General features: G+C 44.4%; 1 protein-coding gene across 6 annotated transcripts in view; it reads left to right on the top strand.

The window, feature by feature from the left end:
- FOXN3 (forkhead box N3) overlaps positions 1 to 27,627 on the top strand; it is a 408,466-nt gene that overhangs the window by 114,054 nt on the left and 266,785 nt on the right. For all 6 annotated transcript variants that reach the window (XM_057488226.1, XM_057488224.1, XM_036882252.2 and 3 more), the window contains exon 2: positions 6,959 to 7,059. The gene's annotated coding sequence lies outside the window, so the exon portion shown is untranslated. The remainder of the gene's footprint in view (positions 1 to 6,958; positions 7,060 to 27,627) is intronic.

Below are 27,627 nucleotides of genomic sequence, written 5' to 3' on the forward strand. Positions count from 1 at the left end.
GACTAAAGGAGAAAGAAGATGAATGTTAGCATTCCCCTGGGGTTCATGGGTGAAGGAATTAACACAGCATGGCACTCTACCCTAGCTGTGTTTGTTTCCATGGCAACAGCTACGTACATGTTTCAGACTATCTACAGTGACACAGTTGCAGAAATAGTAGCTCGCAGGTTTCTGATATCGCATCAGTGGACAGGCAGCACGCACTATATTAAGTAAGTGTAAAAGAATTTAAAATATAGCTCTGATTCAGATGTGTATTAGCTCGGCTGAGCGATGTATGAGGGTTTCAGCGTTCCTCTGCCTTACCACAGCAAAATCTGGGCAAAGTTGAAAGTTGCAGGATTCCAGTTAAACAATTGTCCTTGCTTGGGTAAATAATCAGCAAAGGAAACAAATGTGAGTGAGTTACAAAGGTAAGAAAATGGCCTTGGCAGGTGACATATTTAAGAAGGATGTTGTCAGTGGAGCTGATTCTTTGGAGGGGGTTAGTGACGGGTAGGGAATGAAATCTTTGGTTGAAAATAGCTGAGTCTGAAAGCAAATCTAATGTGCAACAGAATCTTTCAGTACTGCTGAGTTTTTGGCAACTAAGGTCTTTGAATATACTATTGTAGGAATTGCTTTTATCTAAAAATGATCAGGTGTGAAGCAGAGAGGTTGATTAGGTGTGCCCTTACAGAGAAATTGGGGCTCCATTGTCTTTTCTGAATGCTTATGTAAATATCTCTCTTCTCAGTCGGGATGACCCTGGTTTGTCTTTGACATTCGCTGGTACTTTTTGGTACGTTTGCTGGTCTCTGTGTTTATATTATATTGCCACATTGTAGCCTGATAAGACTTGAGTGTTGGTTAGAGAGCAACCCAGTAAAGACGATAGACTTTGTAAGTGTGTGACTTTGCAATCAAATTGTAAGGTAATTTAGGAGGAGAAGTGTTCAAATGGGTATTTACGTGCTAGACCTCTGCTTTTGAATAGCAGCCTACGTATTAGGTTAATGGATTTCAGTGTGCATGTTATGATTGCGGGAGCTTTCAAGTATGTTGTAGTTCAATTTATACTGAGTTTTTAATGTCAAAATATTTTTATTTATGCCCATTATTCAGTTTCAGCCTGCATTTACCTTATAGTTTTATTATTCATGCATCAGTGAAGAGGATGTAAAATGGCATGGTAATTTAAGCGAATCTGTTCATTTGAGGAGGTTTTGCTTTTTGACCATTAGGAGGACTTTTACAAAAACTGGCAGGAGACATGCAACTCTTTCGGTACGATGGGACTAATGTTTTATGTGCCCAGGGAACTACTAGCGCCTCCTGCATGTTGTTCTTCCCAGTGCTTGTTTGGTTAGATGTTAAGAGAACACCTCTGGGGGTGGGGGAGGCTCTGGAGCATCTAGAGCACCTGGGTATGTGGAAGGCTGGGGCAGAGTTTGAATTATAAATCAGGGACTTGAACCCTAGAATATTTGACACCCCAGTTGATAGATGCGATTTGCCTTTCTAAACAAGATGATCCAAAATGAAGCTAATGTTGAAGCCTCCTATTTATGGGAGAGATGGGAAGTGAAGTTTATGTCTTTTCTTTTTTTTTATGGAGGCTCATTCAAAAGGCAGCTCTTTCTCAGAGGATGGGTGCCTCCACCTGCTCCCCCACTCATCTCTGTTTAGTTGGGGGTCACCCGCCCGTTTCTGGGCCATGGGGAGGCAGGTTTGCAGAGCCCCTCTCCCGCGCCCTGACTTACGTGGCACAGGCCCTGGGAGTCGTGGCGGGCAGCCTCTCTCTGTGATAGCTGCAGGAAGCCATCTGTGCGTCCCCCCACCCCTGCCCCAAGGCAAAGGAACCAAATACCACTGGTGTGAGGGATTCCATGATGTTCTGCCTTCCATTTGAGGGGCTTTGAGAACCTTGGGCTCAATAAGCTTGCACTCTGAAACCAGAAATCAAGAAAGTGTCCATGAACTATTCTGGATGGCTAGTTTGACTTCTGTCTGTTTAGGAGTGTTAGAGCAAGACCTTCCAATACTCAAGACGTTTGTCTGTTTTTTTTATCATCCAGAAATATTTTTTGTGTTAAAAAATACAAGCAAACCCAGTCTCTGCCATGTTGTTTTAACTCTTTTGTGAGAACAGAAAAACACCTAAACCTACATGTAAAGCCCTAGATCAAACCAGTCATTCAAATGTAAAATCCTGGCAGTGCTTCCATTGAAAGGGTCAGGAAATTGATTTGGGAAAAAATTAATTTGAGGGATTCCCAAATAGTGGCAGCGTGGAATAATAAGAGAAAACTGAAGGTACAGACTGACCTTGTTACTAAACTTAAATGGTAATAGAATCGCCAGAATAAATTTACTGTGGCAAAGCTCATTTGGAATCGCCACTGTCCAGCAACTTCTGAAGGTTCTGGGTGATCACGGGCGAAAAGCCAGTCTGTAGGCTGGCGCCCAGGGCTTTCCACCAGTAGCCCTTTCCAGCCTTCCCTCTCACTAGGGACCCTGTTCCCCGAGCTTCCTGTGGTGCTGTCCTAGGCTGCTAAATACCGTGTTCTGGCCATGCCAGGAAGTTTCTAGGCCTCTGCCCAGATGCCTTTACTCACATCTTTCCATCTTCAATTCCATTTCCTTCGTAAGCTTCACAGAGCTCTCCCCCTAGCCCTAATTGGTATGATTTCTCCATCCTTCATGTTCCCGAAACAGTTTCTTTGTCTTCAATTATTATTTGGCTATATTAAGATCAGCTGTGTCTCTCCTTAACTGAGATGTAAGCATACTGAAGACGAAGGCCTTGACTTACATACTGTTGTAGCTCTTGCCATACCTAGATTGGTACTTCAAACTGTTGAGTTCAGTTAAATTCTTAAAACTTCATAAAGGTATACATAGTTGAACAGTCTTCAGTGCTTACGTTCTGTGCTCAGACAGAGTCTGTGTGTTGGACACTGAGATTCCTAAGGCTATACGTCCATCACAGTACCAAGCATCTGGACCAGTTCAGCTACTTTCAGGTGCTTCCAAAGTTCTGTTCATTTGGCATCATCTAAACACACAAACCAGGTGAATGGCTGACTTTTTTTTTTTTTTTTTCAGTTCATAGAATTGTGAGATTTTAGAAGGAACCTTAGGGAGCTAAACTCCTTGTATTACAGAAGAGAGGACTGTGAACCTACCATTAGTGACTGTTCCTTAGTTGGTCAGTGACCCAGATGTGTGGATCCAGCGGACAGTGTCTCTAACATGGTCCTGTCTGCTGAGCCTCTGGGCCGTGGCCTTGCGTGCCATTTAAGACATCACCAGGCATCTTGTGCTTTCTGCCTGTGTTGGGATTGGCCGGCTTTCCATAGGTAAACACCATCATCTGACAACTGTCCCGCTAACCAGTCTTTGCAAAAGGCTGATATCATTGGGATAGGATTAAAAACAGGCACAAACTGAGAGTTTGACTCAGGGGGAGTGGGAAAGTGCTGACAGTTCATTAGCCATTGCCTCGTGGAGGACACAGCAGCTGCTGAATTCAGTCAAGTTCAGACCCTTAAAAAGAGTGGAAAAAAGAAAGCACATAGTTTCCAGCGCCTGGGCACCGCACAGCCCAGCCAGCTGGGCGCAGCACCGTGGCAAAAGATCTCTTCAGTTTCAGAAATTCGAGCCCCTGAACTTGCACACAGGGAGGGAAAATGTGGCTCCGATTGGACCTAATTAGGCATTAGGTTTCTGGGCTGGCTTCTGCCTGCAGTTAAAGCAGACCCAGCTCCTGTGCGAAGCCCAGAAATATCTAAATGAAGAACCAGCCCTCTGAGAGCTGACATAACGAGCATGCCGCCGTGTGTGTGTGTGTGTGTGTGTGTGTGTGTGTGTGTGTGAGAGAGAGAGAGAGAGAGAGAGAGAGAGAGAGAGAGAGAGAGAGTCCTGTATTTGAGGTCCACAGGCTCTTTAAGAGGATCTCTTGGCTTTCTATGTAAACGTGTACTTCCTCTTGTTCAGAGTTAGTCTGTTAAGGGAATATAGTGCAATTCAGGTTTTGAGTTGCAAGCCTGATTAATCTCTCTCCCAGTTACATATGGAAATAAATTAGCAAATGGTCCATCTGGGACTAAACTACTGCAGAGATGATAAATTATCGCCATCGTATATGTCAGTGTTGTTGAAGACTGAGTCGTGCTCACCAGGAGCTGCTGAAAGATAACTGGATGCTCCATCGTAGTCTGAGAAATAAATTTTTTGAAAAAAAATTATGAGTAAAAACTTTACCTTGAGACGTTTCTTGGGAGAATGGTTCAGTTGATGCCGGGTTTGTTCCTTAGGATTGCTGTGTCTGCAAATATTTAAAAGGAGAGTCTCAAGGGTATAGGAAACAATCTACTTTTATATTTTCAAAGGCCAATATAATAAGTATTAATTAGTACCCAAATGTCTTGGAGAGCAGGATAATTCTATACTTCTGTTTAGTGTTGCACTTTATAATTTTCATAGCAACTTCATGTCTGTTTTCTTACTATGTTTCAAAGAAGGTGGGGCAAGTTAGTGTCTCTAATTCTTGATTGATAACAAACTGAGGTTTAGGGGGCTGAGGGTTGTGCCCATAACGACTCAGCTGGCTAAATGGCAAACTGGGCTGAGCAGCCAGATAGCACCAGTGCTGAATCCAGCATCGTTTTATCACAGCCTTGGATGACATTAAAGACACATTAGGATCCTGTTATTCATCTGGCAGCTTCAGGAAATAAAGCATTCTGTTTATGCCAATTTTCTAGAAGCAAAAGCCATACCATCTTGATCACGAAAACCCTTTTTTTTCTCTAATTGGGGGTATTGAATATTGATTTAATGTTTTTTTACATGTTTTAATTTTTTTTTTTTAAATTGAGGTGTAATGGCCCTACAACATTCTATTAGTTTTGGGTGTGCAACATAACAATCCAATTCTTGTGTATATTGTGGAATGATCACCATAATAAGTCTAGTTAATACCCATCACACAGTTACAAAGAATTTTTTTTTCTTATGATAAGGTCATTGAAGATCTACTCTCTTAGCAACTCTTGAATATGCAAGACAGTACTGTTAACTGTAGTACCATGATGTACTTCACCTCCCCAGGGCTCATTGACTTTATAACTGGGATATCTGTACTTTCTGACCTTCACGCATTTCTTCCCCCCACCCCACCCGTGCCCCCCACCTCACTGGTTTAACTTTTTCCTGTGACTTGGGCACATCTCAGCTATTTGAGTTACTCTGTAGAGCTAAAACCATCCATTCCCTCAGGGGCTTTTCAGGTGCGGTAACATTTTGCCCCTTTTCTGAATGGCCCGAGGCTACTGTAACATCCAGACTCCTAGCCTACTTTAAAATTTTCTTTGGTGTCTTCCTCCTGGGCAGACTTGAAGCCCCTGAGGTGCTTGCTGCCCTCCAGAAAGTGCAGTACAAAAAGCAGAGAAAAGCCAGCTGGCTTTAGACATCTTTAAGTCACCTTGTTTATCAGGCATCAGTTTCTAAACATAAGCAGCAGGTGCCGCTGGGTGGTCCTCACACAAGAAAGAGAAGCCACCAGCGCCTAGCATTCACCTGTCTGTACCAGGAAGTCACCGTGTCTCGGCCAGATCCCCTTCCAGCTTTCCACCCCTCAGCCAGACCTCCTCCTGCACCTGAACGGCTTCGCTCTCACCTGGGGGCCTCTGCTGCAGCTTTTTCCTGGTCCAGATCGCAAGGCCCATTCTTACTGTCATTGTCTTGATGCTTTTCCTTTACCTGCACGCTTTCCACCCCAACCAGAAACAAATGTGTCTTCCGAAACCCTCCAGTCATTTGGTAGAGGAAATAACACAGTCTGTCTGTATGTGAGTTGCCTGTGTATGTGTCTTATTTCCCAGAGCGGACAATCCACTTCTCAAAGGCAGAGATTTCATCGTCTCTCTCTGTCCTTCCTCTCTGCCCAGCCCTCAGCTCAATGCTTTGTCCTTAACTGGAGTTTAACATGAAGTTTAGTAGGGTAATTTTACCTTTACAACAACAAAATAAATGCCTTTGGATAGGTTAATGATGGAAGGTGTATGGGAATATCCCTTGGAGGGTTTGTTAAAGCGGATTGCGGGGCCCAACTCTGAATATTCAGATTCAGTAGATCTTGGGTAGGGGCTAAAAATTTGCATTTCAAACAAATTCTCAGGTGATGTTGGTGCTGTTCCTCCAGGGACCATAGTTTGAGAACCACCGATATGATTTATTTTCTAATATTCTCACACTAATGTTCATAGGATAATATCCCTCTTTTCATGAGAGTTGATTGATTTGCCTTCCTTGAGGTGTAGGCTAAAAAAATATCTTCCCTCAGAAATTATTGTACAATCTATCTCATGTACCAACATTCCAATTTTACAAGATTATTGGTTAGCTATGACCCAGTAACTTGCAGTCCATGTAGTGGGCTTGAGCTTGATAGGGTCTTTTTCCCCGAGAGTAGAGCCAGAATAATGTTATTTTACAACAACAGAAAAGAGAGGCACTGACTTTGCAGCCTGTGTGCCTTGCCCACCTGGCGGATCAAGGCTGGTCCACGGGCTGGAACGCTGGCCTTGAGTGCTTGTTGGCAGTCTGATGATTTTTCCTTCATATAGACAAGTGTTTCAATGGCAGCTGTAGTAAAATGCTCTCACAAATGTCACAATGGCAGTCGTAGTAAAATAAAACAATCTCATGATATATATATATATATATATATATGACATGCATTTTCAGATTCCCAGGTCCTTTTATGTGTGCCCTATGGGGCAGTCTCAGGAATTCTCTGTCACGAAAGACTCAGTGCTTCAGTAAATTCCCAAGAAACAAAGATGTGCTGTTGCAAATTGCCTTTTCGCTGAAGTGTGTCGTCTTTCAGACCAGGATGACCTCCACTGTGGTGGAGAGGGTCCTCTCCCCTCCTCTGCTCTAATCCCGTCTCCCTTCTGCTTCTCTCCGTTAGCCACTAGAAGCACCATCGCCTAGAAGATCATGGCAGCCTCTCTGTCCTTCCTGTGACTGGAGCAATGCTGACCTCGGTCTCCTGGACCCATTCCGACTCAGGTAACCACACTCTGCCTTGCGCAGCTGGCCTACACCTCGCAGAGATTGTATGGAATAAATGAAATACCAAAGCTATATTTAAATGCAAATGCCAAATTGATTGTTTCTCCATCAATTAGTGTCCTCCCCCCTTCCTCCCAATCTTCTTAATGATCAATTTATGTAGCTGATCAGACTGACAATGCGGTCAATTCAATTTAGGCATTAAGATAATGAAAATGCTGAATCACATCTCTATTTAAAATTTTGGTGTGTGTCATAGACACACAAAGCCAACAGGAATGCTGCTGGGAATTTTTGTATAAAAACTAGCTTCTACCGTAGTTCCTCTAAATCGTTTTTTCTCATAATACCATGTTTTACTTGAGTCGTAGAATCTTTCTCATGTTGTACCTTTTAATTGAATGCATAACTGTTACTGAGTATATTTTACGTGTTCTTGAGGCAGATGGTGATAAAAAAATGTAAGACGGAGCTCTTCTCTTGGAGCTCACGGCTTAGCCGAAGAACCACGGCTCACGCATCAGAACATGGCAGATGGTGGCTGGGCCTGCACGCTAATGGTAGCTCTCTGCTTCAGAGAATTGAGAGACTTTGAGGAGCAGGACTGAGATAATTAAGGAAGACTTCATGGAAGAGGGAGGGCCTCAGGCAGGCTTTGTCATCGTGGATCATCTGGCCAGGCGGAGGGTAGAGGAGCAACCTGGCATCTGGTCAGGGAGGCAGTAATGAGCTTGCTCTGAGCCTGTGCAGTGAGGGCTCTGGCTGCCGGGTCCAGACAGGGTTTGGAGGATCCTGATCCTCTGTCCCATCCAGAGCCAGACACCCCCTCAGAGCCTGGGTCCCTGGGGTTTCCCTGGAGAAATTCCACCTGCCTTTTTACAGAAGGGCCTTGGCAGCTGCGTCAAGGACACAGTCATTGTTGCGCCAGTCTTGGCTTGGTTTCTGCCTTGCTGGCCCTTTCTACTTCTTTGGGCCTGTCCACATCTGGCCTCTACCTGTCTACCTGGTTATTTACTCTTACACACCTACTACCTCCCCTCCAAGCTCTGCCTGGCAGGTGTGGCTTGACAAGGCCTTGGGATGAACCAGAGACTACCTGAGGTCAGTACCTGGTGAGTCACCTGATGCAATTCAGAGCTGAGAGGTTGAAGGGTAGAAAGCATAAGCCAAGAACATGAGTTTGGAAGTGGATGCCAACAATGTATCAGGAGAGTTCTGGAATCCCGAATTCAGTGAGGGTTTCCAGGCTGAAGTTGGGGCTGCAGTCATGGCTAGGGAGCCAGGTGCTCTGATTCATTTGCAGATAGCCTAGAAAATCCTGCTAGTATCTAGCTCTTTTCCAGTGCTGCTTTTGGATAAAAACAGTGGCGGCTTTTGCTGTCCCGGGTCTTAAAGGGTGCTACTGAAAGGTGCGTGCCAACGTCCCTGCCTGTCCTGTCAGGCCTGCCCTGGCCACGCTCCACCTGCCTGAGCATGCTCTGGAGCTCATGGAGTTGTCCTTGCTGACCCAGGAGCTCAGGCCTTCCCAGAATCAGACCCTGGCTCAGCAGCCGCCAGGAAGTAGAAGCAGAATGTGAGAGTATTTCTAGTCCTCTCCCACGAAAGCGGTTGCTTCATCAGTTGTCATTGCCCTGCCTCTTCTAAGCCCAAGTCTGGGGTCTGTCAACTATGGCCCACCGGCCAGTTGTGGCCCACTGCTTGAGTGTGGCGGACAAGCTAAGAATGCTTTTTACATTTTCTTTTTTTTTTATTAAGATATCATTGATATACAATCTTATGCTCAGGTTTCACATGAGCAGCATTGTGGTTACTATATTCCCCCTATTGCTTTTTACATTTTCCAGTGGTTGGAAAAATTCAAAGAAGAAAAGTATTTTGTGCTTCATGAAAATTATAGGGAATTCGGATTTTAGTTTCCTTAAATAAAGCGTTACCTGGACATAGTCATGTTCATTCATTTCTGGATTATCTCTGGCAGGTTTTGTGTTACAATGGCAAAGCTGAATAGGTACATCAGAAACCATAAAATATTTCTTTCTGACCCTTTGCAGAAAAAATGTGTCATCCTAGCAAATTGCCCAGGCCATAGGGGGACATCAGTGTTTGTAAAATCTGGGGTACAGAGTATCTTTTCCCATAACAAAAATAAGATTGAAGGATGAGTAGTATTTGCATAAGAAAGAGAAGAAGGGAGGAATCTTGTAGACTGAGATAACGAATTGCTTATACTCTAATTGGATTTTTGCATTCATTCATTTAATTTACAGTTATATCTAAAGATGACATTGAGGCCATTTCATCTCAGAAACCTACATATTAGGGTTGTCTTTAAAATGAGGCATCAATACTTGTTGGGTTATCCTAAATGTTGAAACATATCAGCACCAATTTAAAACACCCTACATTTTGTAACTTTTTTCCTTTTTATTGGGCACTGGGTGTGAACTATTTCACACTTGGTGTGAGACCAAGTAAATATTTTCTTTTAAATCAACTAAACATTGAAGACTTCTCATGAGTTAGAGCATGACATTTAATCTTGGCATTTTTTCCCAATGATTGGGTGGGATTTTATGATATTTTACTGAAAGCTATGGTCAAAGTTGGCGATGTGGTTCTGGTCCTATTAGCTAGCTGAGCCAGCATAGGCTGGTGTATGCTGGTAAAAGGTACTCCTCAAATCTCAAGGTGAAATGCAACAAAAGTTTGTTTCTCACTCACCCAGAGTTGGATGCACCAGTGTGGGTGTCCTGTATCCAGTGTTTGAGGTTTTGGGTAAACTCTCTCTACCTTATGATACCTCCGTCTCAAAATGTAGCTTCCTGATTGCAGTGACCTGTGAAAAGAAGTTAACACCATTTTTAAGCCTCAGACCAATCCCATAGCCACAGCCCATTGGCCAGAACTAGTCACATGACCCTATCCTGCAGCCAGGCTGGGAAGTAGGGCGGAGCACCAAGGATGCTGGGGGTCCCCACTTGCCCCTGCAATCCTGGGTCACTGTGGGGAAGTCCATATTCTATGCTTTTGTTTGCTCATCATGAAAGGGTAGTTAACCCAGCCCTACACTTTTGCACATAGCTTAAAAACTTCAAATAAGATGTATGAAAGAGCTTTAAAATGGATAACAAATTGTAAAATATGCAAGGTATAATTGTTACCTAATTTCTTTAGTAGGTGTTGAATGGTGAAGGTCTGGAGTCAGGCAGTCACACACACCCGCTACGCCTGGGACCTTCCTAGCCTTTGCCAGTTGACCCAACATAGTTACCAAATAGTCCTCCGTCTTACACTCAGAAATGTCCTGGTATAGACAAGAAATTATTTGATCACCCCAGCTTGACCCTACTGGTCAACCTTCAAGATCAATGTTAACTAGAGTTTATTAGATCTTTTCAAAGAGTTACACTGTCCTAAGCTTTTGCCTGCATTGTTTCATTTAATCCCCCAAACACTTGTGAAGTAGGTACAAGTAATGCCCTCTTTTTAAGATGAAGCAACAGGTGAAGAAAGGTTTGCATTGTTCACACAGCTGGCGAGCACCAGCACTTTGCTCTGAACCAGGCCTGTCCCGTTCTTGAGCCTGCTGCAGGAACATACTGCTCATCCTTTACCAGGATTTCACCCTTGACCTTGTGGGACCCCGCTTCTCTGACCCTGGCTTGGGAGACCACACGTTGGTAGAGAGTTACAGCCCCGAGTGGGGAGTCCAGCCCTTCCTGACCCCGATGAGAAGATGAGAGCATGGTATCACTGTGATTCTCCAGAGCCAGCAATTAGCGGGACCAGGGCTGGCCAGCCCGTCTCCTCACTTTCAGTCAGTCCCTTTCCACCCCCATTCTGACCTTGACAAGTGCAGCTTGTTTTAAAACTGGGCACTACATTTTACAGAGGTTGCACAAATTTTATTTTGAAATCTAGGGTGGAGCAGAGCTCTAGCCAGTGAAGACTTGCCATGTTGATCCATGCCGCTGATCCAAACAGGCGCCTTCCCAACACAAACAGCTAGGAGAAACTGAGCTCCATTTTCAGGGAGTTTATTTACAAAATTGTTTATTTGAAAAAAAAAAAAAAAGCTGAATTGCCATCAAAGGCCAGTTTGCTTACAGAATAATATCAAACCAAAAACCATCTACTCATGAGACAGTATTAATTTCCCTGGTTCCTGGCCTTCCTAATCAGTGTTCAAAACTGAACCCATGGAATCAAAGGGAAGTCTCTGAAAAATGAACCAAATGTGGCAGTCATCTATTGCATTACTTGCTTTAAGAAACACCCCCCCTCCAGAAAAATTATACATGTGGTTTCTTAAATGTACAAAGAAAACTAAAGGAATTCCATTATGAAAGAAAAATTAGATGGAAATTTCTAATCCTGTCTCATAAACAACATAGGAATAACTTAAAAATATTCTGCTTTAAGCATGCATTTAATTTGTGCTCTGGGAACCAAATAATGTTGCAAAGATAAAACATTCTAATAATGATTTATGTAAATTTATTTGTACAAAGTAATGGTGTAGTTGCCTATAGCAAATTGCTTGGAATATGAAATGACATTTATGAGGCCTTTTTTCTCTCTGAACGAATACAATGGAGAAAATGAGAGACTTCAGAAAGGAAAAAAGAAAAATCCATGTTCAAGATGGAGTCTCGATGCCTCGGGAGGCAGGCAGCTGGACAGGTTAGAGAGAGTGTAAATAGTCAACACATGCAACTCAGTACGTCTTCCTGTGATGGTCTCATTATTTAAGCCATTTTTAAAACCACATAAAGACTGTGTATGTTAAATTCTTAGAAGGCTAGACCCCTTTATTTTAGTGATCATAAGCTGTGCAGATACCAAAGCTCTTTCATAATAGCCAGTGACAGATCACTTGTTCTCATGGTGCCATAATAGGGTTCTTACAACGTGGGGTATGCAGAGGCCAAATGTAATTAAAAATCTGGCAATTAATCTTGGTGCCAGTTAATACCGAGGAAAGTTAGGCTTGAGTCATAAATGGGGCTCCAAAATGTTAATAGGCAAAACAAAAAACTCTCCCAAGGACTGATTCATAGACCTTCAGGGACTTTCCCTATTGGCTGTCCAGTTAGTGCCTTTGGTAATAGCTCTAGGTGTTTCCCGGAAACCTTTAATTAAGTGGAAATCTCCATATACGTAAGAAGAGTTTCTGGATCTAGGACCTAGGCTTTGGCTTTGTAAATAACTAGTATAATATGCCACAACCTGTACTGTTTGGAAAAGGTATGATACCAATACCTTAGTTCGAAGGCATTTATTTATTTTTTCTCAAAGTATGTTTACTCTCTCACTTCATTATTGCCATCATTTTTGTGAGGTAGGTAAGAATTATCTAGGGAAACAAGTCATGGAAGTCACAAAGCAAGACATGGGTCACATTGGGGGACAGCGTCCACACTTACGTTTACCCATTGTCTCTACAAACTGAAGCGGATCAAAGAGATTTGTGAGTTCTGCAGAGCTTGCTTTTTTAAAAACAAGTTCAGAATTTTGGCCCCTCCTAAGCCGTATTGGAATTGTGCCAACTATCCTGAGAGAAATGGGCTGGTCTAATTGGACAGAATGACTTTGCAGTTGGGTTGTTAGCTGTAGTTGGGCCAAGGCCTGAGGGCTGAAGTTAGAGCTCCTGTGAGAGACGGCATAAAGCCTGAACAGGACTTTAATGCGGAATGAAATAACACTGGCTGGGAGGAAAGAGCGGATGTCCTGGGTGTTCAGCAGCGCCAGTTAAAGGGCATGCACCGTGAAGGCTGTGGCTTATGGCAACACTGCTTTTAGTCAAGTGGCCGGAGATTCCCAGGGGAGGCAGAGGATGTTAGGGGGATCAGCCGTGCTTTCCGATTCCAATCATGCCTCTTCCTAGCTGAATAGTTTTGGGTGTGATTTCTGAGATGTGGAGTTCTAGAAAATAGTGAAACAGATCTGAGCCTGTATTTCTCCATCTGTAAAATGGGCATAATGATATTTACCTTCTAGAGATGGTGTGAGAATTAAATGAAGTAATTCTTATAAAATACTTTGCTCAGTGCCTGGCAGACGGTAAACACTTTGTTTTATGGTAGCTCTTAAAATGACTATAACTGTTATTACTTGAGAATGTATGGTCTTGACTCATAATTGGACATGTGATTAAAATCTGTCTTTCATTTAAATGAGAACTAATCTAAAAGATTTCTAAGTCTGAAAGATAACAAGGCAAATATGAGAGATTATACATGTGTCCACTTAACAAACAACTTTTGACATCAAAATCCCTTTGCAAACTGTTTGGGGGGTTAGAGAGGCCAGGTAGGTATGGAGTTCTGGTCTCAAGGAATAAAGGGAAGTTATACACATAGGCACTGTGCAGGCCTCTTTATTATACCTGGCCTTTGTCTTCCAAGAATTCAGAAATTAAATGGGTCTAAATTTTTAGTTGTTGCTGAAAGCCCTTGTTCTGGTCCAGACTTTGCAACTTGGTTCCCTTCAGAGCAGTTATCTTGTCTGGCTGTAGAATAGGTTTATGTCAAGATCTGTGGATGGAAGGCCTTTGGTCATTTGCTCCTGCTTGCAAAAGAAGGCATTCACTTTCTCTGCACATGTGTTTTTGGCCATTGTCCGTCAGGCCCCTAGGCTGAAAGTATGAATGCACACTTTCGTTAGAACTCATTTCCATTAGAAGCATATATACTGCTTTCCTATCGAGGGTTGAAATGAAGCTGATGTAAAATGTGTTGATTTCTTTTGGAGATGGCTATATAGTTATATCACCTTAGAAAGGTGTTTCACAGAAATTCAGTGAAGGAAGATAAGGAAATGTGAAACATTCTCAAGTGAAATGAGAAAGTATGTAATAATTCTCAGATTCAGGATCTAGGTTTGTCTATTTCAATGGTTCCTACCCACCAAGAGGCCTCCGGTGTGGAAGTTGGGGGGAATTCGGAGGCTCCCTTTTTGAACTTACAGTCTGACGGTGGTGGTGGTGTGGGGGGCAGGCACATACGCACAAGAAGTGTTCAAAGGTGACCGTTTCCCCAGTCCAAGGTAAAGAGAAAGGTAAAGCCCAAGATAGTGAGTTCAGTATCCTTACTTGGCCAAATAACAAGTTGGCAACCTCACTGGTCCCCAAACTATTTTTGAAATTTTATTGTGGTGCAAAATGACCATCTGCGAACCTCCTAGGCTTGGGTTCTCTTGCCCTTAGGTGCTATTCTCCCTCCCTCTCCTTCCTGTCTGGCTTCTACCACTGTTTACTGGAGGTCGGCAGCCTGTGGCTTATCTTCTTTATTGAAGACGAGATTCCCAAGTGTTAGAGACATACCAGAAATGAAGACTTTCTTCCTGATTTAAGGAAGAGGGGGAAAAAAAATTGGGGAAGAGGACTAGGCATCTGTCCATAGCACTCTGGATTAAGAATGCACAGTCACACACTTTATTTTCTGGTGGAAATCTGGCAGACCCCACCCCCTGCAAAGAAAGAGGTTGAGCTATTACTCTTCCTCCCCATGGAAAATGCTACATTGTGCCAACTGTTTCCCTTCTGTGGATTTATTTTTGTGTCTACATTTATTTAACTCTCACTCTGATGTGTGCATATGTGTTACTCCCAAAATGGATATTTGGGCATTTACTGGGGACTGAGTCATCTGGGTCCAAACCCATAATTATGCTCAATGCTTATGAGCTATAAGGCATGAGAGCAAGGTAGCACAGGTAAGAACTTTTTGATTTAATGGGGTAGAATTAGAGGAACAATTAGAACTCAGAACAGGGGCATCTCTCTTGTGATCGGAAGAGGAGGGACTGTTTTGGAGTTGATAATCCTTGAAAGAGAATGCATCCCAATTGGCCTTGTTAATGTGACAGCTCACAAGCAAAGGAGGAAAAGTGCTTTTGAAAAGGGCTTAATCTCATCCCCAAGCCCAGTCAAATGGCCTCAGAACAGCTGGACCTTTAACTGACCCTCTGACCCTTGTAGAAAGTGGGTGCAGTGTATGCATCTGATAGCAAGGAGGTTAAGCCTATTTTTCAGCATGACTTCATTCTTGCTGGAAGCCGAGGAGCCTTCACTGCCTTTGCCTATAGTTCCTGGAATACCAGAGGATATCATTCCCTCACATACGATACATATTTTCCCAAGTGAACAGAAAGAGGCAGGAAAATTGGTTGTAGTAGCTACTGAAAGGTCCAAATTACTCAGCAGTTAGACTTTCCGAGAATTGGTTTGATCTGGTGAATAGACACCCTCTCTCCTGAACCAGCTTTGGGTGAACTGGTAGAGAACTGGGCCATTGCTGAGTTCTATTGGAGAACTATGATTTTTAGAGTGGTCCACTGGGGGAGTTTGCTTAGGTAAATAAGAAAATAGCCTGCTCTTGGACACAGTGGTGTGTGGCTGTGTGATGAGTAGTTTAGGTGCTTGACAAATACTTCTCAGTAGTGACAGCCTATTATTATTTGGGCATTTGACCTCTCACATGAATGTAACTGAAACATTATGTTTAGTTACAAGAATCTATTGATGTATGTAGATGTATATTCATGTAATGTATATGTATCTGTGTGTGTGTGTGTGTGTGTGTGTGTGTGTGTGTGTGTGTGTGTAAATAAATAATGTCATTTAATTTTGGGGTAGTTTATATGATTCATTGTTTCCTTAAGAGGTGGAAATGTCTAAAATTATTGCCATTGTAACTAGTTCCACTTTTATATCATTCAGTTTCTACTTGTTTTTTAGCTCTTCTCCCAGGCCCCATAAGTTGCCTCTGGATGTGTGTGTGTGTGCTTAACTGAACTAAAATGTCAACAAACTGCTATTTATTTTCTTAAACAGCTCAAGCAGAGATGTTTGGTCTGATTGCCGGAAATTGTTAGCTTATCATTGAACTGTCCTGATGATTCTTATTATTTAATTTGCATTGCTTATGATAATAATTATTATTACATAGAAGAGCATGATGCTTTTATTTGTACACTTCTTTCATTAATAATTTAATTGACTATTACATCCAAGTGATTCTGCGACACATACATCCAAGTGCTTAGAGTGGCCCAGGGCACCTTGGGAATTCAGGGTTTAGGTAGAAATTGTAACTCTTGGGGCAGGGATATGGGCAGTAGGCAGGTCCTTTGGCCTTAACTGCAAATTGGTTGGTCGTACATTTCCCCTCATATTTATTTCCAAGCATTTTATTGATTCACTAGCCTTGACTGTGATCTGGACATTTTAATTAGATCATGGTATAGTTATTTTGGTCACTCAAAAGACTAGATTGGTTCTGATTTATAAGTGAAATCAAGTAAATAGATTCTGTGGCTCTGTGGTGTGTTCTTTAGAAGTGGGAAGATTTTATCAGTGACAGCTTAGCCAACATTCCTAGACTGCATTGTAACTGGGTAAGGCATTTGTTTTGGTACACCTAGCTGTAGAAAAACTTAGTTTGTGAGGTTTTCTAGTGTAGAAGAGTACTACAACTTCTGTCCTAATTCACATTTTACATATTAAACAAAATGATGAATTGAATTATGCCTTTGGAGGCATGAGAAATGAGGTTGATTCTGACTCTGGTGGGCATCAACCCATTGTGATAGTCAAGGAATTGTTTTTTAAACTCTGGATTCAACAGGGAAAGCAGAGCCAACAGAGGAATTCCACGTGGCCAACCCAGCCTGACATCTGGGAGGATGAACGCATTTGTTCATTGAGAGTGTCGTGACATGATGATGGAATTCCATGTCAGAAACTGCAGTTTATTTAAGTGATCTTCTTCTCCTCCTCTGGCGGGTGATGCATCTGGAGTAGGTTTTAATATTGCACGTGGGAACTTATTTACTGGGGCTCAGGAAAGGAATCAGGGGCTGGGGGGATTAACAATTATAAAATTGTTTGTAATTCACTTTTTGGATAGGAGTTTGGTTTCTTGTAATTAACAATTGTGTCTACATCTGTACAAACAACTGAGTTCTTAGTACTGGGAACTCTATGAGTGCAAAATCTACTTCAATACAATTCAACATTGATAGTCAGTTACTGATGTAGAAGGTCATGTTCTCATGGCAACATGGTGCATATATGTCACTCAGGGTAGGCTGGGTATGGGGTAACAGAGAGCCCCTAAAACTCAGGCACATGAGACATTGGAGGTTTATTTCTTGCTCACTCTATGAATCTATTGAGGTTGGCTTGGGACTCTGTTCCGTGTTATCCTTGTTCTCATTCCTGGATAGAGGCTGGCAGAACATTCCTCATCACCGTGGTGGAGGGAAGGGAGAAAATGGCAGAGCACGTGCTGGCTCTTAAAGCTGTCCTGTAGTGACCCGTGTCGCTTCCACTCACATTTTATTGGCCATAGCTAGTCATGTGGCCACATGGCCACACCAAACTTCAGGTGGGTGGGAAAATATCTTAGAACTGTGTCCTTGAAGGGGAGAGAGCTGAAATATTTATGTATAACTCTATGATGTACGTGGTACACACTTCCATATTGCAGATGGAACTCTACAAACCTAGTTTAACTGAAGCGGGTGAGTACAGTTTGTGAGAGTTCTTTACATCCTTCAGCAGAATGGACCTGACTAGTCACCTGAAGTAGGGCTGTCATATCTCTTCAGCACTGTCTTCTACATCTCACACACAAATATAAGCCACTCAAACAGACATTCAGTGTGTTTATGCAGGTGTCACATCCGAGACCCCCAGCCGTCCCATCCCTGGCCAACCAGTGCCTCCCTCTGTTTCTCCTGTGAAGACGTTCTGGAACGGCCACAGTTCCTCGGTGTCCCTGCTTTGGGTGTTCACTGTGGACCGTCCTAGTCATTGAAGTTACCCTTTATGTTTCATTTTCCTAAATGGCTATCTGAAGGTTTCTTCTTTTAAAGACAAATCCCAGTTGGCCTGTATACAGCTAACTGGAGGGAAGTGTCTCCTCACTCACCAGGTTCAGGGAAGCTCCTGTGGTCCTGGCCCGCGTTTCCCCTGCACCTTCTGTTACCTTTACCAGGCTGCCCCGAGGCTCCCGCTCAGTCTCCCGCTTGGAACAGACCGCTTGGATCTGGCCTTGGGTTATTGGTGTAACAAGTTCCTTCAGGGCCTTTGTTATGTTGTTCAAGTCCCCAAAAGGAATTTATGTCCACATATGAGAGAGCTTCACGTCCCCAGCAAATTCAGCTATTTGGGATGTAGCCGGGGATAAGAAAGAAATGCAAAATACCTCAGAGGACAAAATAGCTTTCTCCCAAGTTATGCACTAAACTTTAAGTAGAACCTTGCTGATTTTGTGTTCTTAATGTAACCACACTCCTACTTAACTTAACTTGGGTCTTTGATTCTCTTGACTCTATTATAGTTGAGAAAACTGAAGCACAGAGAGGTTAAATAATTTTGCCTTAAGCCTCAAAGCTATGAATGGTAGAACAGGTTCTTATGATTCTAGACTTGGGAGAGTAATCCGCATTTAAGATGGTGGCTGCAAGATAAGGAGAAAGGTTGAACTGGATTTACTTTTTTTATTTTTAGAAAGTAGTAGGGAAATCTGTAGTAACTGTAGAACAATGCTCTTCAAAGTTGCCGCTGTTATTTTTTAATTCTAGTGTGTGAATGAATATCAGTTGGCTGAGAAATACCAACAAGTGGCTGTGCTTCCTCATTCTGTCAAACGAATCTGAAGTTACTGGAGTTCTCTTTGCTGAACATCTGGTTTAGTTGGTGTATAAATAGATGCTTACGAAATACCTTTTTGTACAGCAATGATGCAACCTCAGTTCAGTCTGTGTCATGGTGATCGGCCTGGTTCTGGTATGCTTGGGCGGGAGGTGGGTGGCTTTGGAAATATCTCGGAGCCCAGGCAGGCCCTTCCCGCCTGGTGGAGGGTGGCCCCCATCACAAAGAAAAGTTACTGTATGGCAGCCAGGGGTGCCTAGCTCATTGACATTCACCGGGAGCCTCCGTTTGTGTTGAGCTTCACAGTCTTCAAAACCCTGTCACACACACAGTCTCCTTTGCTTACAGTAATCTTGAATGTTAGGCCACGCAGACACTGGCGTCATTTCCGTCACGCAGGTGTGAGACACAGGTGCCCACGGCCACCGTGCTGTGGAGAAGCGGGGTCTGAGCCCCTCACCTATCCTGCGCGCTCCTGCCCCAGCCCTCTGGGAATGCCTGCTCTGCTCTTGCCTGGGGAAGGGCACCTAGTGGGTGATGGAAAGAATCCAAGGAGCCTTCTTTCCCAGTGAAAGAAGTCCAGTTCCAAAGAGGACCATGAAGGCCCAGTCACAGTGTGAACCACCTTGCTCGCAGACAGAAGGAACACTTGAGGTGACATGAACAGGAGAGGAGCAGCTGCGGACCTTGGGCAGCTGGAGACTAGGCTTGCTTTATCTGCAGCTGCAGCCGTCCGCCTTCCAGCTGGGGAGCCCCACAGCCCTGCTTATGCAGAGAATGAGGCTGAGACTTTGTTGTCTGGCCAGTGGAATACATGCCTTGGGATTGCTGGTCCCATGGTGGGGCTCCTCCCCTGCGTGGGGCTGCAGTGAGCGCTGCATGCCCAGCCCAGGTGTGTCCTGGAGGAGGGAGGGGGAAGGAGGGTGGCTGCTGATCATCAGACTCTCCTGGTGCTGGGGGCTAGGGCCTCCTTGGTGCGCCCCACACCTGAGATCTGGCCCATGCTTGTCTCTCTAACTGAGTTTGACTTTAAGCCAGTTAGGGCACCACTGGGTCTCTAATATTCTCCTGTGTAAATTGAAGAGTTCTCAGCCTCCCACACTATTTAAAGAAGTTCAATCAGAACAACAAGGAGATACCCTTTGTCACTTACCTGAGTGACAAACAATGAAAACTTTCAGAGTATCCAGTTCTGGAGAGGGGCTGGGAAACAGGCACCCTCCTCAGTTTCCGTGGCAGGGTGCCCTGGCAGAGCATCTAAGGGGGGCATTCCCATCACCCATCCAAGCTTATATGCACATGCCCAGCAAGGTCACCCTTAGGAAAGTATCCTCAGGATTTACTCACCAGTGTCAAAAACCAGTGACTGAGGATATCTTAATATTGTTCATTATAGCAATAGTCCACAGTTGGATACAACCTCAATACCCATCACTAGGCAATTGGGTGAGTCTGTCCTTGGCACACTGGGCAGCATTCCAATTATAAAATAAGTCAAGGGGATGTAATGTACAGCATAGGGAATACAGTCAGTAACGTAAGAACTTCGTGTGGTGACAGATGATAACTAGACTCACTTTGCGGATCCTCTCATAATGTATAAAAAAATGGAATCACTGTGATATACACCTGAAACTTACAAGACGTTGTATGCAATTATACTTCAATAAAAAAATAACTAGGTGATATGGAAAGGATGCAAAGATATAATGGTAATTAGTAATAAGATGTATATGTTTTGAGTGCTGACTACGTTTAATTTTACATGTATTAACCCGCCTGTCCCCATTTTACAGGTGAAAAGGCTAAGGCAGAGTGAAGTTAATAGACCCGCTCCAGGTTGCGCTATAACTAGAAAGCAGCGTGGCAGCGGGAGTACAGAGCAGGCATTCTGATTTCAAAACTTTGCTCATTGCCTTCTGTCGTCACCTGTTCTGGCTGCTGTAGCGAAATACTGGATGACTGATAAACAACAGAAATGTTTCTCTCACAGTTCTGGAGGCTGAAAGTCCAAGATCAAGGTGCCAGCCTGGTCCTGTGGGAACCCTCTTCTGGGTCTCAGTCTTCTTGTGTGTCCTCACACGGTGGAAGGAGCTAGGGAGCTCTGTGGGGCCCCTTTCATAAGAGCACTGATGCCATTCATGAGGGCTCCATCCTCGACCTCACCCCCCAAAGGCCCCGCCTCCTAATACAATCCATCAGGGGTTAGGGTTTCAATATATGGATTTGGGGAAGACATAAACATTCAGATGAAGGCACCTTCTTAAGAGAAAACAAGTTGCAGGGAAGTGGGGTCCTATTTATGTAAAAAAATCAAGCATATATGTGTGAGTATATATGTGTACGCATCTATATGCTCGTATTTTCATCATTATTTTTAGAAGGATACACAAGAAAAAAGTAGGGAGGATTGAGGGTTCGAGGTAGGAGGGAAGGCACCTTTCTATACATCCTGTCTTGTTTGTCTTTTTCAAAAAGGATATATTTATTTTGTTTTATTTTTTAATGTTTACATGGGGCTCATCTATTTAGGTGGTAGGAGCTAGAGGTCATTTACATTTTCTTTCAATTTTTCTACATTTAAAAATTGTCTAGTAAATAATGATTTTTAAATGAAAAGATGGGACATAACCCTCTCTGAGATCCCCTTCCAGATTAGAAATTTCCTGATTTTATTTGTTGAGTGCAAACCCAGCCCTGTTTCTTATGTGACATGTAATGAAACCATGTTCCCCTCCAACAAGGAACTTAGCATCAGAGCAGGTGGTGATGGACAGTGGTTAGCACACCTGGGCCAGGTAAGCTGCTGGGGTAGCAGCGTTCTCTGCTAGAAGTCGGCTTGCCTTGCTGGCTGGCACTCATTTTCTTCCCCAGCAGAACTGTGAGTCCGAGGTGGAGAGAGCCAGTAAGAAAGGGGGCTAGCAACATACAGCCATCTGGGTTTAAAAGCCTGGGCAGGCTCTAAGTTCTGAGTTCCTTCTGAGTTTGTGATTGTACCACCAGTGGCAGTGAGTGCCGACACTCACTGTGTGCCAGGCGCTGTGATGATTTCTTTACCAAGCACTGTAGTTACTGTTTTTCTCCCTTTTCTATAGATGAAAATTCAGATGTGCCTGCTTGCTTCTGCCTTAGTTTTTCAGTAATAAAAGCAGGGTGCCCCCGCCATGCCATATGCCCCAGGGGATCAGTGTGGTAACTGGAGCAATGATTGAAGTGAGAAAACCCCCAAGAGAAGGGAAAAACTCAAAGAGAGTAGTCAGGACTTTGGTCAGCTGTTAAATTTGCTTTAATTAGAAGGGCTTGTATCTTGCATCCCCTCATGACAGTCTGCTCACACCTGCATTACAGCTCCTACCCTACCATACAGTAAGTGCTCTTATGGGCTGTGTCCGTCATGAGGCTCTGGATTTCTGGTGGGCAAGGTCTTGATTCATCTTGCCGGTCCGCGTCCTACAGCTGGTTCTTAACTGGGATCCAAGAATGTTTCCAGCATGGGTGGGGTTAGTGTTCGTGGGCAAAACAGTTGAGCAGCCAAGAGGCACTACAGGGAAAGTGGTGCAAAGAACGCAGGCCCTATGCCTGCTGTCAACTGGAAGACAGACGGCAGAGGAGAAGTAAGTGGAGTTTCCTGCTAGTTGGGTAAAGTTGTATTTGGTAGCAAAATAGCTGCCCCTGAGGTGCTGAATGTAGGGGTTAGACCCATCCCAGTTTGCATCCAGCAGAGTAACTTGCATGCCTCAGTAAACTGAGTTGTGATGTAGGAGGGGTGGACATGACAGGAAGAGAGATGAAAAGGAGGAAAAATAAATGGAAGCCATGGACCAGAGGCCCAGGGAAGCCGCTGGTGGCTGGAGCTCCAGGGAGACCCCTGGAAGGACAGGCCCTATGTTTGCTCTCTGACGTCTCCCCGCCTGCATGCTCACTGGTGGCGTGACTCCTTTGGGGGCAGCTGTAGCAACTGTTTTGTGTGTGTGTGCTTTGTTTGTAAAATTGAATAAAGCTAATGAAATGAGGACCACCCCAATATTCTACCTGAATAATTAGTCTGTAAAAAGAACACTGTTCACAAAAACCTAAAAACTAGAGTAAGCATTTGAAATTGATCTTACGATACAATACAGAATGATGTTCTAAGCCTAGCCTATCTGGACAGCTCCGGGGTTGAGATTTAAGTGGAAAATTCCAAGAGTATCTTCCACCCCAGTTAATGGCACCAGCAAATGTTCCTTTGCCAGAGAAAATGGGATGTGACCGCTCAGAACCTGAAATGATTAAACCGCTCAGGCTGGGGGAACGTTCCGTCCCTCTTCCCATTCTGTGCATATGTGAGACCCTTTAGCATGTGGTCAATGGTATAAAACATTCTTTGTGTGGCCATCTTGAAAACTTCCTGCCAGATGTTACTGAAGGTGTAAGCAAGAGGGTGGAGCCTACTTCAAGGTTAGTAAGTTAAGGAAACTTTCTCAGCAAGTGTTTCTGGGAAGGGCGAATCGCTCAGAAGTTTTTCGGGTGTTGATGCAAGGTAGTTGGACATAATGGCCGTGTGTATATGACACCAGGGTTGCTTTTTAGTGGGCTGAGGAGGAGAGCTCTTGGCTATGATTCCGAAAGGCTATGTGTAGAAAGGGCAGGCACTTGATCTGCCTCCAAACACCAAGTTAGCAGGGGAGCTACCCAGGTTGGGAAATGGGACAGGCCTGGGGAGCAGTAAGAAGATAGTGGCTGGTCACAGCCTCTCCCATACACTCTACTTCCTTCTTCTTTGGTGTTTCCATGTCCACGCAGCTGAATGGAGTCTGAAGAAGACTGGGATCTGTTCCACCTGCAGGGACAGTGTGCTGGACGCCACCCCTGTGTCTCTGATGCCCAGGTGTTGGTCTCCAGCCTCTCCTGACTCTACCCGCCGTAGGGGTGTCTGCTTCCTTCTGGCACCTTGTCCCGACATCACACTGTATGTTTCAAGTACTTTTCTACAAATCTTAAAGCTCTGTGTTTCATGAAGGACTTGTTTTTTATTATTATTAATAATTATTATTAAATTAGAAAGCCTTTAAGGCTAATAACATCACTCTCAGCATTGGTTTTTGATATACTTTCTTCATTAATTGATTAACGTATTCATAGTTCATTCAAAAATTATTCCTTACGTGTTCGTAGTCAGGCTGTGCCATGGTACTGGGGAAACAGTGGTCCATGTGCCACTGAGGTCCCTTCCTGTCCCTGCGGCATCTCCAGTGGGGGAAGAAGACAGGCAGGAGATTTCTGATTCCAATCCATGCACTGAAGGAAGTAAATAGGGTGTGTGAGAAAGTGCCTGTGTGGCTGGAGATATGGGAAGACGTCTCAGAGAGGAGGACATTGCCGCTGACACCAGAGGAAGAGAACGGAGAAGGAAATCAAGGGTGGGCATCATCCCTCACTGGGAGATGTCAGGTGTGAACGTGATGGGGTCCTGCACGGAGGAGTCTGGGGACCTCTCACTGCGGCTGCCCGTTTGGTACCAGGAACATCTTGCCTTCTTAGTTTGGTATGTTTTTTGCAACTTTTATTTTGAAATCATCATAGACTCAGAAGTGTGCATCCTTCCTCCAGCTTGCCCCATAATAACATCTTATATAACTGTAATATGTCATTAAAACCAGGAATTTGACGTAGGTACAATACTATAACTAGACTACAGACCTTGTTTAGAGGACTTCACCAGTTTTCACATGGATTCATTGCATATAAAGTATTTGCATGTATGTGTGCTTGTGTTCGTTTTTAATGTGTGTGCATTTCTTCATCTCTTTTAAACTTAGCATCCTCATTGTTTCAGGAATGTCTGATTTCGTTGTTCAACAAACATTAATTGAATACTTACTACATACATACTGGAGACACGAGGATGACTGATATCGAGGCAACCAGAGGTTCTCACCAGGTGGTTAGGTTTAGTGTACAAGGGGCCTGGAGGACCAGGCTGAGGGTTGGGGGTTCATTCCTCCTAAGGATCCTCTGATGCCTAGCTCAAGCAGGACCTCAGAGAATGCTTGTGATTGACTGATAACCCAACTTAATTGATTTTCTCTCTGATCCATCCTTTGGAGTAATAAAGATACTGTTTACTATGCAGATATGACTTGCCCAGCAAGGTCCCTCCTCCCAGGCAGAGCGCAGAGTAAGGGGGAGCCCCTTTGCTCTGCCTGCTGACAAACCGGTGTTCCACTGCCACATGTCCGCATTTGCATATTATTGACATTGTTGTGTATGAAGAAATTAGATGTTGGATGCTGTAGAGATGTTTCCTTCAAGTTTTCTGAAGGAGAGAGAGAGAGAGAGAGACGCCTTTTGATGACTGGATCCACACAGATTAAACAGCACCCGTCCACCGCAAAAGGAATGTTCATGTTTAATCGAAACACTTAGTATTTAGCTCTGACCTTTTGAACATGTTCTGGGGCGGCAGCCTTGTTAGACACAGCCTTCGCGGCTCCACTGGAACGCTCAGGGAAAGGTGTAACGACAGTGTCCCTGTCTTTTAGAACAAAATGCAAGAAAAAGGAGCCCCCTCCCTTGCTCCACCTCCCCATGGAGAAGTAACTTGGCTTTCTAGAGAGAGGAAAAAAGAGAAGTGGATTGTAGATCCCAGATAAGTGTGCTGTGGCTCCTGGGAGAATTCCCGCTGAACAGGCTCCCAGGGGGTCATCTCGGCATTCTTAGCAGCTATCTGGCAGAGTTTCCCACGCCTTCGCCTCCCGTTGTTGGGCTGACAGGCCTGAACGGGATGTCATCCCCAGGAGATGTGAACCTTGCTTGGCCTACAGTCCCCTTTGGGCTTCTGGCCTGGCCTTGGCCGTGAGTTGTGGATTGCAGCCCTCAGTGGGGACTCTGATACTGTCCAGGCAATTACCTCCCTAGCAAAAGGTTCTGGGTTTCATGATACATGTGATGGGGCCTTCTGAATCCCGTTGGCACTTGGATGGACAGGAGCGGTGGCCAAAGCAGTAGCTGACGTGGGTGACAATGGGCCTGCTTCTGGCCCTCCTGAAGAAGAGACTTTCCTCTGCCCTTACAGGGCAGAGGAGGCAGAAGTGACGTCTATTAGCAGAAGCACTGCTCTCCACTGCAGCCTAGACAGGGCTGTGTGGCGTGCAGAGGGTGTGCAGCAGGTGCTGGAGGAGCACGGAATAGCTACACTGAGCCCCCAGCCCTGCACGTTCTAGATCAGGTCACTCATCTCCCTGCACCTCATTTCCCCATCTATAAGGTAACAGCAGTGGACTGGATAATCCAAAGGTTTCCGCTGTATGCTGTCACTGTAACCAAAGGCAAGTGGTTTGGGCAGATTTAAGTTCTCTCTGATGGGCAGGGCGCTTTTTTGGGACCTGGCTCCTCAGGGGATGGTCAAGGAATAGTGACCTTTTAGAAGTTCCCTTCCTGCGGTGGCCCAGGCCATTACCGGTCCAGAGTAGCAACAATGTCATTGTCACTTTTAAGTCACCAGAAGGTCATTTTATTGATTGATTGATTGTTTTTAGAAGCTTTATTCATAGTTGTCAAAATTTGGAAGCAACCAAGATATCCTAGGTGGGTGGATAAATAAACTGTGCTACATCCAGATGATGGAATATTACTCAACACTAAAAAAGAAATGACCTATCAAGCCATGAAAAGACATGGAGGAACCTTAAATGCATATTAGTGAAAGAAGCCAATCTGGAAAGGTTACATATTGTATGATCAGAAGGTCGTTTAAAACGGCCCTGTTGCTTTTTTAAAGGACACGTCCTGCACAACTTTTTGCTGAAACCCCTATTTGAAGGGCCAACTGATAGTTTGTGATTCAGAAGCCAGAATGTTGAAATTCCATTGATGTCAGGACGTCTTAGCTTAGCCTTCCCGTGAGAGGAGACGGATGGGGAAAGCAGTGGACAGTTACTTTTCCTGGCCGGTTTGGAGAGCTTGCAAATGAAATTTGTCTCCTTTTGTCCTTTTCCACTCAGCAGATACCCACTTTGACTGTAGGCTGTGAGTGGGGCTGCAGGGAGCTTGGCTCATCTCTATTTAAGGGCTCTGTCTTCTCCAGGGCCCCATCAGCCAAAACTTCGTGCTGCAGGCCTTGCCTGGGACCTGGAGGGGGTCTTGATGGGTCTGTTCTCTGAGGCTGGCACAGAGCCAGCCTAGAGGGCTCCACACCCAAGACCAAGTAGCTGGGGGATGGGGCGGGCAGCTGGATATAACTTCTTGGTAATGATTTGTTTTCAGGCATGCCAAGGTGGCACTTGAAATGCAAATTATTCGCAAGTGTAATAGCCAAGCTCTCAGTTCATGTTTCATCTCTGCTGGGTACAGCAGGAATGGAGTAATTGTCTGAGATGAGAGTTGTAAAACACTTGCTCAAAGGGTGTCAAAGAGGCAGTTGGTGTCCACAGTTGACCCACATGCTAAGTTTTCAGGGAGAACAATGTGCTCATCCCGGGAAGAAAGGAAGTCCCTCAAAAGAGAGCCCAGTGGCAATCTCCAAAAATGTACCTTGTGTGTTTCTAACGCAGGGACATGTAGAGCTGACCCTTGGAGGCTGAGAGAGCCAGCTTGGGTCAAGGCAAAGGGAAGAAAAGCAGGTGGCAAGAGCCCTAGAAAACGAGAGATATTTCTGAAAGAGGAAAAGCCAGGGAGGGCCTCGGATTGGAGAAGCAGCAGGGCCCACTGCCATCTGTGATCTGATGTTTCACCCACCAGCCCGCTTTCTCCAAATCCCCTCGTCTCTCTGACATCAGGAGTAGTGCCCATGCGGAACAGAGCATCTCCTTAGGAGCTCACCTGCATCCACTTCTCGCCCAGAGTTCTCTGTTTTCATGTCTCCCACCTCTTCTAAAAGCTGTTTGGAGAAGTAGCCAAGCTCACAGAATGGGACTTTGGAA

This window comes from Manis pentadactyla, chromosome 11 (assembly GCF_030020395.1).
Source record: "Manis pentadactyla isolate mManPen7 chromosome 11, mManPen7.hap1, whole genome shotgun sequence".
In the NCBI taxonomy this organism is placed as follows: domain Eukaryota; kingdom Metazoa; phylum Chordata; class Mammalia; order Pholidota; family Manidae; genus Manis; species Manis pentadactyla.